The following is a 13,117-nucleotide window of genomic DNA, read 5'->3' as shown; positions in this document are numbered from 1 at the left end:
TTTGACTGGACAGACCATTGTTGGCAAAGTAATGTCCCTGCTTTTTAATATACTGTCTAGGCTGGTGATAGCTTTTCTTCCAAGGAGCAAGTGTCTTTTAATTTCATGGCTGCAGTCACCATCTGCAGTGATTTTGGAGCCCCCCAAAAATAGTCTTTCACTGTTTCCATTGTTTCCTCCTCTATTTGCCATGAAGTGATGGGATCAGATGCCATGATCTTGGTTTTCTGAATGTTGAGTTTTAAGCCAACTTTTTCACTCTCCTCTTTCACTTTCATCAAGAGGTTCTTCACTTTCTGCCAGAAGGGTGGTGTCATCTACATATCTGAGGTTATTGATATTTCTCCCCGCAACCTTGACTCCAGGACAGGTCACCAGTGGTGAAAAAGGAAGAGGAAACTGTTCTCAGTGACAGTAATGCATGTCGAAGAGTTCCCTGAAGTCCTTTGAGGAGCTTTATGTGGCAAAGCACACAGCAGGTGAGAGCCGGGTCTGCTGAAGCCGAGGGCTCCCCAGTGAAGGCTTACGAGCATCACTCAGTGGGGAGGAATGTGCGCCACATGCCGGGAGGGCAAAGGACAGTAACTAGAAGGCAGAAGATCAGTTCTGGAGTCTCAGAAAGCACGGAGAACAAAGCATCCAGAAGGCATCCCTCCCATTCCGGGGGAAGTGACACACTCAGACCCTTTCTGACTGTGGCCAAGGGAGCACCATGTCCACACGCACCTCCCTTCCGGAGGTTTCTACCCTCCTCGCCTCCACTCATCCCTTCCATGGCCTGTTTGTGCGGTAACAGAGGCAGCAGGGGCTTGAGGAGACCCCCAGCTCCTTGACCTACCAGGGCGGGAGCCCCGCTCCTGTAACCAAGCAGGACCGTGGGGGGCCTTCCCAGAACAGGACAACCCCACATGTCTTCTGCCTGCCTTTTGTCTGCAGAAAAGCTTTAGTCAAAGGATAAATGTAATCAGAATACTGGGGAAATGCAGAAAGAAAGGAAAACAGTCAAGCAAGACAAAATAATAGTAGTTTAGCCATATTAAACAAAGTCAAAGACCTTAAGGTCCTGTTCAAGAGCTGAAGTTAGTATTCTGGGCCATATCCTTTGAGCTGTTTTGCTCCACCACCGGGTGAAAGAAGTTAACTATACTCTGCCCACCAGCCACACAGACGCCAGACTGGTTGGAACCAGATGGTTGGTGATGACCTCACCACCAACCAAGCAGAAGAATGTCCATGAACTGATCACACACACACACACACACACACACACACAAAACCTCTCCCTCCCCTTGTCTTTATAAACCTCTTCCCGAAAGCTTTTGGGGAGTTTGGGTCTTTTGAGCACTAGCTACCTGGACTCCTTACTTGGCACCTGCAATAAATGCTGTACTTTGCTTCACCACAACCTGGCGTCAGTGGACTGGCTTTACTGCAAGTGAGTGAGCAGACCCACGTTTGGTTGGGTAACACTCCCTAGGCACCCACCGCTTCTCCCTGCCATGCAGACAATCCCAAAGCATCTCTCCTCTTCCATGTGAGAGAAACAGAATGAGTACCAAGACACCAGCTCCCTGGAAGGCAAAGCTGAAGTCCTGAGAAATTATGCAATTTGATGCAAATATGCCCAGCAGACCAGTGACTTTCCAAGAAATGCTAGGCAGCCCACATTATAAATTCCAACTTCTTGCCTCTTGCAGGCCCATCTTTCTATAAGAAATAACTCAGTATCTCAGAAAAAAAATCTCTGCTAATTTTTACAGGATGGCTGAGGGTAGTGAGGGCTTTAAAGATTATTGGAAAGAAGGAGATCATGGGTATAAGAGCTTCAAGGGGAAGAGGGAGTGGCAAAAATTGTGTCTGGGAAAAGAAAGAAAAAACTAGGGCCTGGAATTTTTAAAACAAAATAAAATATTCAGTGTCTTAATAAGATTTTGAAAGCATCTAAGTATTAATAGCATGTTGAGACAGGGAAACATAAGTGAGCAGAAAAGGGGAGAAAGAGAAAAAGAAACTCTCAATTTTTATCTAAGTCTATTTAGCACAGTAATCAATACCTGGAAATATCTGTACTTATTTATGTATACTCTCCCTTTTCCAAAAAGAATTTGTGGTGACTTACAAGAGTATAAAGTGAATAAATATAAAATCAATTTTAAGCAAATAAGAAAAGTTTAACTAAGAGAGAATAAAGATAGAATGGTAAGGCAAAAAAAAGAATGAGGTTACTGTCCAAAATACGGGCCATGGGAGGCGTGTTCCAGAGTCGTTAAGAGCATTTTGCTGTCAGACAGAACTAGGTCTCTGTCCCTGCTCTGTTATTCTTCTGTGACCTTGAATAAGGTCATGTAAACCTGCCTGAGTCTCAGTTTCCTCCTCTATGAAATGGAGATGGGAAAGTACACCTACTTCATAGTTGTGTTATGAGCAATAAATGAGAAAGTCCTCATAAAGTATTCATCACACAGCACTGGGAAAATGAAGCCTTCCCTTGCAGTGCACTCACATGGGATCTGAGCTTTCTAGAAGCCACCAGAATGATAAGATTTATAAGGGACATGATAAATTAAAACAAATCCATTATTCCAGAAAAGCACGAACATTCTTCCTGAATCTGAACTAGACAAAGAAATTTCTCCCACGGACCTTAACAATAAAACAGCATGACTTCCATGGTCATGAGCTGCAGAAGCCTTTTTGGTTTTGATTTAATCTCATTCTTCATCATGGACTCAACACTGTGCTGAAGCACAAATAAAGCTTCACACTGTGTGATTCAGCTACAAAGTTCTCTACAGATCCCTTTTCTACTGGGGACATATCTTAGAGCTTCATAAAGATTCTTACGTTTTTTAGCATAAGCTCTCGGGACCCTGATCTATGCTTTGATTTCTGGATATCTCTGAACCAACCATTGTCAGATGTAAAATCTTGTAAAATGTATGTATATTTCAGGGAAATGACACATAATGCTTATCAGATTCTCATGCATCAGAACCCACTTTCCTAGAGGAGTGGATAGAATGTATGTGCTGCAGGTAAAAATAATGCAGCTAGTCCAGTAAACTTCATGTGGGCAGAAATAGCTATGAAATAAAAGCACTGAGTGTTAACGGGGAATCCAAAGGCTTGTTATACTTTGCAAAATTGGGGAAGTGTACTTAGCAAATAAATAAATAATTGAGCTGATAAACAGTGGTTAACCAAGGCAAAAGATAGAGTCATAAAAAATGCAATTTAGCAAAGATTAAGGTCATATTTATTATAAGTAGCATTAAAAATACTTAAATTGATTCTTATATCTTACAAATAAGTCTAGTGAAGCTGATGGCAGTCCCAGCTGAGCAGCAAAGACAAGTCTCCCCTAACATGGCACTGTCATTCCCTGCTTGCTTCAGGCCTTATCAGAAATCATCTCCTCAATAAAGCCTTTCCTTACCTAAAAGTAATTCACCCCTCCAACTCTGGCATTTTGTATCTTCTCCATTTTTTTTCCTGAGAATTTAATCATTGTCTAATATCCTGTATATTTTGCATCTCATCTTCTTCATTGTCTCCTAGCAACTAAAATAAATTCCATGAAGGCAGAAGTTGGCTCATTGTGACATAGCCTGTAATAGCCAAAATGTAGAAATGATGTAGAGTTCCATCAGTAGGGAAATGAAATAAAAGAAGGCACTCCCATACTTAGAGAATTGTTTCACAATTAAAAGATCAAATTAGATCGAGCTCACTTACATGAAACACTCTCCAGTCATTAAGGCTAAATGGAAAAACAGCTAGCTGGGGGAAAATAGAGTGTGTAATGCAACTATGTTTGAAAAATAACACTAGAAATCCATTTCTCTACAGGTTCATACACACGTATATAAGTGCGTAGAAAAAAACCTAGAGAGATAAACTTGTAACAGTGTTTACAACAAGACAGGGGAATTCAATGTGGAATTTCAGTTCAGGGTAGTTAAAGAACTTTTGTCTATCCTGGTTACATTTTTACAAAAATGAATTCACTTATGTAATTGAAAATAAATAAATACTTGAGTTGCTTTAAAATCCTACAGAATCAGCGGATTTTGACTAGGCCTTATACATGCAGTTTGACCCCATGTCTTCTTTCAAATTCCCACTTGATTTTTCTGTCCCTAACATACTTCTCTCCATACTGCCTATCTTGAAAGATGTTTATTTACATACATCTTAGCAGTATGATGTAGTAAATATTTCTTAGCTCCTCAGTGAAATAAATCATTTCCTGGTAAATTTGCTGGTTACCTCAGAAAGGGGTTAATACGCTGAATGTGGTAAACACCACAGCCACCTGGTGTATTTCCTGGACACTTATCAGAATTCCCGGTGGCATGCCTTCCAATGTACCGGCCACCCAATCACCACCCCTTCTCTACTCCCTCTAGGATTCTTCCCTAACCACACAGGCCAGCTTTGGGTGCCTCCCCTGTGGGCTCCATAGCACCCTGCAACTTTCCTGCTCAGAGCACTCACAGCCCAGTCTCCATCAGAGCCCATGGTACTGATCACTCATCCTCTGGTGCAGAAGAGGCTGCCAGCGAAGGGCTGAATCTGTTTCCTGCCCTCGTGGAGTTCTCAGTGTCAGATTTTTGTTGTTTGCTTGCTTATGGGGGGAGAAAAAGCGTTAGTCACTCAGCTGTGTCTGACTCTTTGTGAGCCCATGGACTAATGCCCGCCAGTCTCCTCTGTCCTTGAGATTCTCCAGGCAAGAATACTGGAGTGAGTTGCCATTCCCTTCTCCAAGGGATCTTCCTGACCCAGGGATCGAACTCAAGTCTCCTGCATTGCAGGCAGATTCTTTATCGTCTAAGCCATACACTTCTCTCTAAATCTGCTCTCTCCGAATTACTTTCACCTTGTATGCAAACCAGTAAGTACCTTTGAGTCCTTATCCCAATAACATGCTAATGGATTTAAGTTTATTTTAAAACTGCGGGGGAGTTCCTTGGTGGTCTAGTGGTTAGAATTTAATGCTTTCACTGCTGTGACCTGGGTTCAATCCCTGGTTAAAAAATAATAATTATTAAAAATTTAAAACTGAGAGGGGGAAAAAGGCAAAGGGAAAAAAGGTGTTTGCACTCTAGATATTAAGTTATATTAAGAGCACTACAGTTTAATACACTTAAAAAAATAAATCTTACTTTAACCCTTTAACCCAGTTATTGTCTGGTATTAAGTTTCCTTCATTTCAAGACAACACTTGTACAGCATGTTTTCATTGCTGTCATAGCTAAAAACTTACCTTAAAATTTCCTTATATGAAAAAGGAAGATGTACTGATTTTTTTAATTGATTTGATTTATGTCAACCATGCAAAAAATTTCTGTTGAAATTTGCCTAGTCCATTTGCCTTGATAGCAACCAAATATTTCTGCTTCTTTTTCCAAGTGGTATAATTGCTCTCCTACCAATCTTGGAATCAGAAATGTCCTTGTGCTTCTTTTGGCCAAAGAAGGTGCAGAAGGTGTAGGAAATGGAGGACATGTCCCGCAGCTCTTCCGTCTTTGCCATGGGGACCACCAATACGTCCAGCAGAGGCCACAAGTCAGCCTGAATCCAGGAGTTCAGATGACACAGAGCAGAGCCCCAGCCAACTTGCAGGGGACATGCAGGATCCCTGAAAAGTCAGCCTTGGTAGTCTGGGGCCACCCAGAACTGGGGGACTGTATGTTGAAGCATAACAGCCTCTCCTGATGGGTCGGATGCTGTGAATCTAGTGGTCAGTTGCTAGGCAACCTTCTCTCAGCTCCAAACCCTCTAGACGCAGACCCTGGGGTGCTGTGCCTGGAGACGCTGCATGCCTGGTTTCTCTTGCTCAGGCTGGCTCCCTGTGAGGAGGGCTGTGGAGGGGCACCGGAGGACTGGAAGGCGGCGGTGGTGGTGGTGAGGGGGCTTCCTTTTTCCTGTTGGCTAACTTTCCTGCCAGCGTCCTCAGCTGCAGCCATTCTCTCTGGCAGCACTGAGTGCAGTTCCAGTCTCAGCAAGTTCAGAGTTCTCCTGGACCCTCAGAGACACATCAGTCGCGTATGCCCTCCACAAAGGTCCCAACCCCAAGAAACTTCTCTTCTGGGTTCCTGAACCGCCAAGACACACCAGCCAAACACCACCACCGTCACACCCCACCGCTATCTCACAAGGACCGGGGGTCATCGTCGCAAACCTTGCTTCCAAGTTCCATGTTCCAGTAATGCTGTCTCCATCCCCTCATCTCCCCAGCCTAGGGGTCTTCCTGGAACCACCATCCCTGAGTTGCCTCAGCTACTCCTTTCCAGTTTTTCAGTCATACAAATACATTAGATGAATTCCCCATATTAAATTCTTTCCACTGACACAGCCATTCCACATTCTGTTTTCCTGTTTGGACCCTAAATAGTACACTAATAAATATTTTTATATACCAGTGAATTGAGCGTAATCTCTCCTTTACTCATTTATCCCATATTCCTCTGATCTTTCCTGACAAAGGAAAATTTAAGTCACTGAAGTCATCTCTTCCCGAAATTGCTCAGCCTGCAGCATTCATGGCGCAAGTGCAAGGTGGGGTAACAGTCAGGGGGAGGGGAATGCTCTGGGCTAAATCAAAGCCAAAGTCACTCATTTGTTGATTCCTAAAGAGTCCCAACACCAGAAATCAATTAATATGGACTAAGTGAAGTCGCTTAGTCATGTCCGACTCTTTGCAATCCCATGAACTGTAGCCTATCAGGCTCCTCCGTCCATGGGATTTTCCAGGCAAGAGTGCTGAAGTGGATTGCCATTTCCTTCTCCAGGGGATCTTCCCAACCCAGGAATTGAACCCGCGTCTCCTGCATTGCAAGCAGATGCTTTACCATCTGAGCCACCGGGCAAAGGAAACAACATGGACTAAGGTTTTGTTAAAAAGTATACTCTTTAAGAACACTTTTTTAGAATTTATTGGAGTATCAGTTCAGTTCAGTTCAGTCACTCAGTTGTGTCTGACTCTGCAACCCCGTGGACTGCAGCACGCCAGGCTTCCCTGTCCATCACCAACTCCTGAAGCTTGCTCAAACTCATGTCCATTGAGTTAGTAATGCCATCCAACCATCTCATCCTCTGTCGTCCCCTTCTCCTGCCGCCTTCAACCTTTCCCATCATCAGGGGCTTTTCCAGTGAGTCATTTCTTCATATCAGGTGGCCAAAGTATTGGAGTTTCAGCTTCAGCATCAATCCTTCCATTTTAGGATGGACTGGTTGGATCTCCTTGCAGTCCAAGGGACCCTCAAAAGTATTCTCCAACACCACAGTTCAAAAGCATCAATTCTTTGGTGCTCAGCTTTCTATATGGTCTAACTCTCACATCCATACATGACTACTGGAAAAACCATAGCCTTGACTAGACAGACCTTTGTTGGCAAAGTAATCTCTCTGCTGTTTAATATGCTGTCTAAGTTGGTCATAGCTTTTCTTCCAAGGAGTAAGTGTCTTTTAATTTCATGACTGCAGTCACCATCTGCAGTGATTTTGGAACCCCCAAAGTCTCTCACTGTTTCCACTATTTCCCCATCTATTTCCCATGAAGTGATGGGACCAGATGCCATGATCTTCATATTCTGAATGTTGAGCTTTAAGCCAACTTTTTCACTCTCCTCTTTCACTTTTATCAAGAGGCTCTTTAGTTCTTCTTCACTTTCTGCCATAAGGGTGGTGTCATCTGCATATCTGAGGTTATTGATATTTTTCCTGGAAATCTTGATTCTAGCTTGTGATTCATCCAGTCCTGCATTTCTCATGATGTACTCTGCATATAAGTTAAATAAGCAGGGTGACAATATACAGCCTTGACATACTCCTTTCCCTATTTGGAACCAGTCTATTGTTCCAAGTTTGGTTCTAACTGTTGCTTCTTGACCAGCATACAGATTTCTCAGGAGGCAAATCAGGTTGTCTGGTATTCCCGTCTCTGATAATTTTCCACAGTTTGTGGTGACCCACACAGTCAAATGGAGAAGGCAATGGCACCCCACTCCAGTACTCTTGCCTGGAAAATCCCATGGATGGACGAGCCTGGTAGGCTGCAGTCCATGGGGGCATGAAGAGTCGGACACAACTGAGTGACTTCCCTTTCACTTTTCACTTTCATGCATTGGAGAAGGAAATGGCAACCCACTCCAGTGTTCTTGCCTGGAGAATCCCAGGGACGGGGGAGCCTGGTGGGCTGCCGTCTATGGGGTCGCACAGAGTCGGACATGACTGAAGTGACTTAGCAGCAGCAACAGCAGCACACAGTCAAAGGCTTCATTATAGTCAATAATGCAGATGTAGATGTTTTTCTGGAACTCTCTTGCTTTTTCAATGATCCAATGGATGTTGGCAATTTAATCTCTGGTTTCCCGGCCTTTTCTAAAACCAGCTTAAACATCTGGAAGCTCATGGTTCACATATTGTTGAAGCCTGGTTTGGAGAATTTTGAGCATTACTTTGCTAGTGTGTGAGATGAGTGTAATTGTGCGGTAGTTTGAGGATTCTTTGGCGTATTGGAGTATAGTTGATTCAGAATGTTGTGTTAGTGTCAGGTATACAGCAAAATGATTTCATTATACATATATTTACTTTACTTTCTTACCCAGGTTATCACAGAATATTGAATAGAGTTCCCCGTGCTATAATATAGGTCCTAGTTGGTTACCTGTCTTATACATGGTATACATAGTAGTGTGTGTGTGTTCATCCCAAGCTCCTGATTCATCCCTCCTCCCTGAACACACATTTCCCCTTTGGTAACCATAAGTTTGTTTTCAATATCTGTAAGTCTGTTTCTCTTTCTGTAAATAAGTTCATTTGTATCATTTGTTAAACATTAGGCTCTCCATACGAATGACATCATATATTGCCTTTCTCTGGATTACTTTATTAGTGTGATCATCTCTAGGTCCCTCCATGCTGCTGCAAATGGCATCCTTTCATTCTTTTTATGAATATGTACATTCCACTGTGCACATCTACCGCATAGTCCTTATCCATTCATCTGCTGATGGACATTTAGGTGGTTTCCATATTTAGCTACTGCGAATAGTGCGGCAATGAATACTAGAGTGCATGTATGCTTTCTAACTATGGGTTTCTCCTGATATACGCCCAGGAGTGGGATTGCTGACTCATATGATAGCTCTGCTTTTAGTTTTTAAAGGAACCTCCACACTGTTCTCCGTAATGGCTGCATCAACGTACATTCCCACCTCAGAAGAAAAGCTATGACAAAGCTAGACAGTGTTCAATAAAGCAAAGACATCACTTTGCTGACAAAGGATGGTACAATCAAAGCTATGGTTTTTTCCAGGAGTCACCTACAGATATGAGAGCTGGAACATAAAGATGGCAGAGTGCCAAAGGATTGACGCTTTCAAACTGTGATGCTGGAGAAGACTCTTGAGAGCCCCTTGGACAGCAAGGAGATTGAAACAATCAGTTCTAAAGGAAATCAACCCTTAATACTCACTGGAAGGACTGATGCTGAAGCTCCAAAATTTTGGCCACCTGATGAAAAGAGCCAACTCATTAGAAACGACCCTGGTGCTGGGAAATACTGAGGGCAGGAGGAGAAGTGGGTGACAGAGGATGAGATGGTTGATGGCATCACCAACTCAATGGACATGAGTTTGAGGAAACTCTGGGAGACACTGAAAGACAGGGAAGCCTGGCATGCTGCAGTCCATGGGATCACAAAGACTTGGACTCGGCTGAGCAACTGAACTACAACAACCAGCAGCGAAGGAGAAAAGACGAACATTTAAATAATGTTATCCACTTGAAATACAACTTATTTCCAGGCTACTCCTAAAGAAAATTCCTATCCACTCTTTATTTCACTGCATCTGTTGAAGGCACCACAGCGAAGTTGTGAATATGCAGGTTTTACTCATCAATGCACAAGGTCAAAAAACAGTTCAACTTAATAATGAGAAATTCTAGTCCATCAGAGAACTCAGCTAAGCTGACACTGGTGATGCTTCAGCCCCATTTTTGCACAAGTAGAGCTAAAAGAGCATCCCCTTTTCTCCATCAGGTTTGCTACTGACTAGTCTCTGTCTGGCTCCCTAAATGCAATCTCACTTATATAATATGAAAAGTAAGTTTGCTTTTTTAAACCAACCTCTGATAGCGTAGCTATTAAAAAGCCACTCGACAGGATATTGAAGCTAAGAAATCTAACAAGTGGCTTGTTAGTGAAGAATGTCCTGGCTGAACTAAGGAACAGGCTTGCCACTTTTTACCCCATCCTCTGAGGATAATAAGTAAGGAGGACAAAGCGAGTGCAGCCCTCCTGGGTCTTCCCTTAAGAGTTTAAAAGCAAAATATTGATTTTGAGTTACCCTGCTTCAACTCAGCTTTGCTCTCATGATATTTTTATTCCCTTGTAGATTTCTGGGTCCATTTGTTGCAGATTTTAAAAAGTAAATCACTGGTGAATCTGTGCTGTGTCCATGTAACATTTCTGCACCTAAAAATATGGTCAATTGACACCTTAAAGGTTTCTGAGCAGCTCTAACTCTTAGTGACATCTCCGGTTGCATGCCCAGTACATTCAAAACAGATAAAGTGGATGAATTGATTTTAGTTGTATAAAACCCTTGACAAAATCTCTTTGTGGCCATCTATGCAGTCTCTTGATGATTTATAAAGGATTTGCTTATGACACAAATGTGATCCTTCCACTTTTTTCCATTTTGTTTTTCAACTGGGTCCTCAGTGAATTTCCTGATGCCAAGAGACCAACGTAGAATGTTCTTCAGTACCCAGTGACAGCCATGTAATCTTTACGATTTTTGTATTAAGAAATGACACTAGAATTGTGACTCAGATTATTGTCGATATTATTACGATAGAGCATTGAACTGAAACAGTCAGGGTTTATAAAGTCTAGCTACTCTTTGAAAAACATTTTTCTTTCTTTATTTGGCCGCACTGGGTCTTCGCTGTGGCATGAAAGGACTTCAGTTGCAGCATGTGGGATCTAGCTCCCTGACCAGGGATGGGGCCCAGGCCCCCTGCACTGGGAGTCCTGAGTTCCAGCCCCTGAACCAGCAGGGAAGTCCCAAATTCTCTCTACTGTTTGAGGTGAGTTTTCTTTTGTTGCATGCAAAATTCGTCGACTGAATTCTGACTAGGAGAAGCTGGAAGAAAGTATGCCAACATACATTCTAAATGAAGTTTAAACATTCTTCTCTGAGTTTCTAGGAGAGAGTTAAGAGGAGTTTACATTCGGGAATAAGTCTAAATTATTAGAGAATCAGTCTAAATTCTGAATCTTCATTTAAATATTTTGGAAAGAATTTCCTAACTTATTAATAGTTTCATCAGTATCCAAAGGAGTGAACATCTTCCTTTTCTGGATTCTTCTAACAGAATAGATGTCAGCGTCCTCCTCTGCAGGAGGATGTTTATGAAGTCTCCAGAATGCTTTGATTTTAAACCCCAAATGTGGAAGATGGCTCCCAGCTGTGCCGTGGGGCTTCTAGGTGAGCTTTATAATGTACTTCCACTCCAATGTTTTATACCTCCAGACTTCTCTTTATAAATGAATATCCCCACATTCCTATGAGACAAATATCTCTCTGTAGAGATGCTGCTGAAGTCACACGAAAAGGGAAAAATCTATTTGTCCAATACACATATTAAGGCACCGATGCAGGGAGCTATACTTAAGAGAGAAACAAGACACAGATCACGGTGACATACCAGCAAGGGAATCAGTCAATGGTCAAAACGTAATTATGGAACAGGAAAGTTAGGGATGCATTAAACGGGATGGACACATTTCTATCATACCATTTACACTAACATTTTCCATTCGTGCTTGTTACAGGCAAGTCCATGGATAATGTATGTGTTTAGAATACGGCTGCTGAAAACGCAAGAGGCAAACAGACCAAGTTTTAAGCCCTCCTTTTCCAGAGCCCAGGAAACAGTCAAGTCTGGACCTAGGTCCCAGGTGACTCCCTAAAAGCACAGCATCTTTCACACCACCACCCAAAAGTTCTAGGACGGGCACTCAACTCTTGTAAAGTAACATCTAGCAAAATGATCGCAAAATCAGAGCGCAAACGTCCTCTGCCACTTAAATAAAAATGAGAAGGCATGGAAGAGTCTAGATGCTGAACAATCTTTCATTTATGCTGCCAAAATGCCAGATTTTAAATCAGTTAAAGAAATGTTTAAAAGGGTTTTGAAAAATGTAATTATGTACAGAGATAAGTGAAGGAGGTTCCATTAATCCAGCCACAGGGGAGAGGGCAGGGAGGTCAGAGAAAGTTCCCAAAAGAGGAAACATTTGAGCCAAACATTGAACAAGAGTAAGAGCAGCAGCACTAATGGTAAAGAACCCACCCGCCAATGCAGGAAACGTAAGAGATGCAGGTTCGATCCCTGGGTTGGGAAGACCCTGGAGGAAGTCGTGGCAACCCACTCCAGTATCCTTGCCTGGAGAATCGCCTGGACAGAGGAGCCTGCCGGGTTACAGTCCATGGGGGTCACAAAGAGTTGGACATGACTCAGCAAGCAAGCACGCATAAGAGCTCACCAAGGCCCCAAAGGACACACGAGTTTCCTAGGGCTGCCGTAGCAAAGACCACACTGGGAGTGGCTTAGACCAGTATACTGTCTCCAGGTTCTGAAACCAGAGTCCAAAGCCGAGGTGCCAGCAGTGGCAGCTCCCTCCGAAGGCTTGAGGGTGGGGCGTGGGAGGTCTCTCGCCTCCTTCCTGATAGTTCCTGCCTTGCGGCAGCATGGCTCCACATGACACTCTCCCCACGTGTGTGTCTGGTGTCTAAATGTCCTCTTTCTCTAAGGACGTGCAGGGCATGCTGGATTGGGAGCCCTGTCACATCTTAACTAACTACATCTGCAAATAGCCAGTTCCAAAGAAGGCCACATTATTGAAGGTCCAAAGACCCTGATGCTGGGAGCGATTAGGGGCAGGAGGAGAAGGGCACGACAGAGGATGAGATGGCTGGATGGCATCACTGACTCGATGGACGTGAGTCTGAATGAACTCCGGGAGTTGGCGATGGACGGGAGGCCTGGCGTGCTGCGATTCACGGGGTTGCAGAGTCGGACAGGACTGAGCGACTGAACT

The sequence above is a fragment of the Ovis aries genome, chromosome 19 (genome assembly GCF_016772045.2).
Source record: "Ovis aries strain OAR_USU_Benz2616 breed Rambouillet chromosome 19, ARS-UI_Ramb_v3.0, whole genome shotgun sequence".
NCBI classification, from domain to species: domain Eukaryota; kingdom Metazoa; phylum Chordata; class Mammalia; order Artiodactyla; family Bovidae; genus Ovis; species Ovis aries.
The sequence above is the reverse complement of the archived record's forward strand: the minus strand, read 5'-3'. Positions refer to the sequence as shown.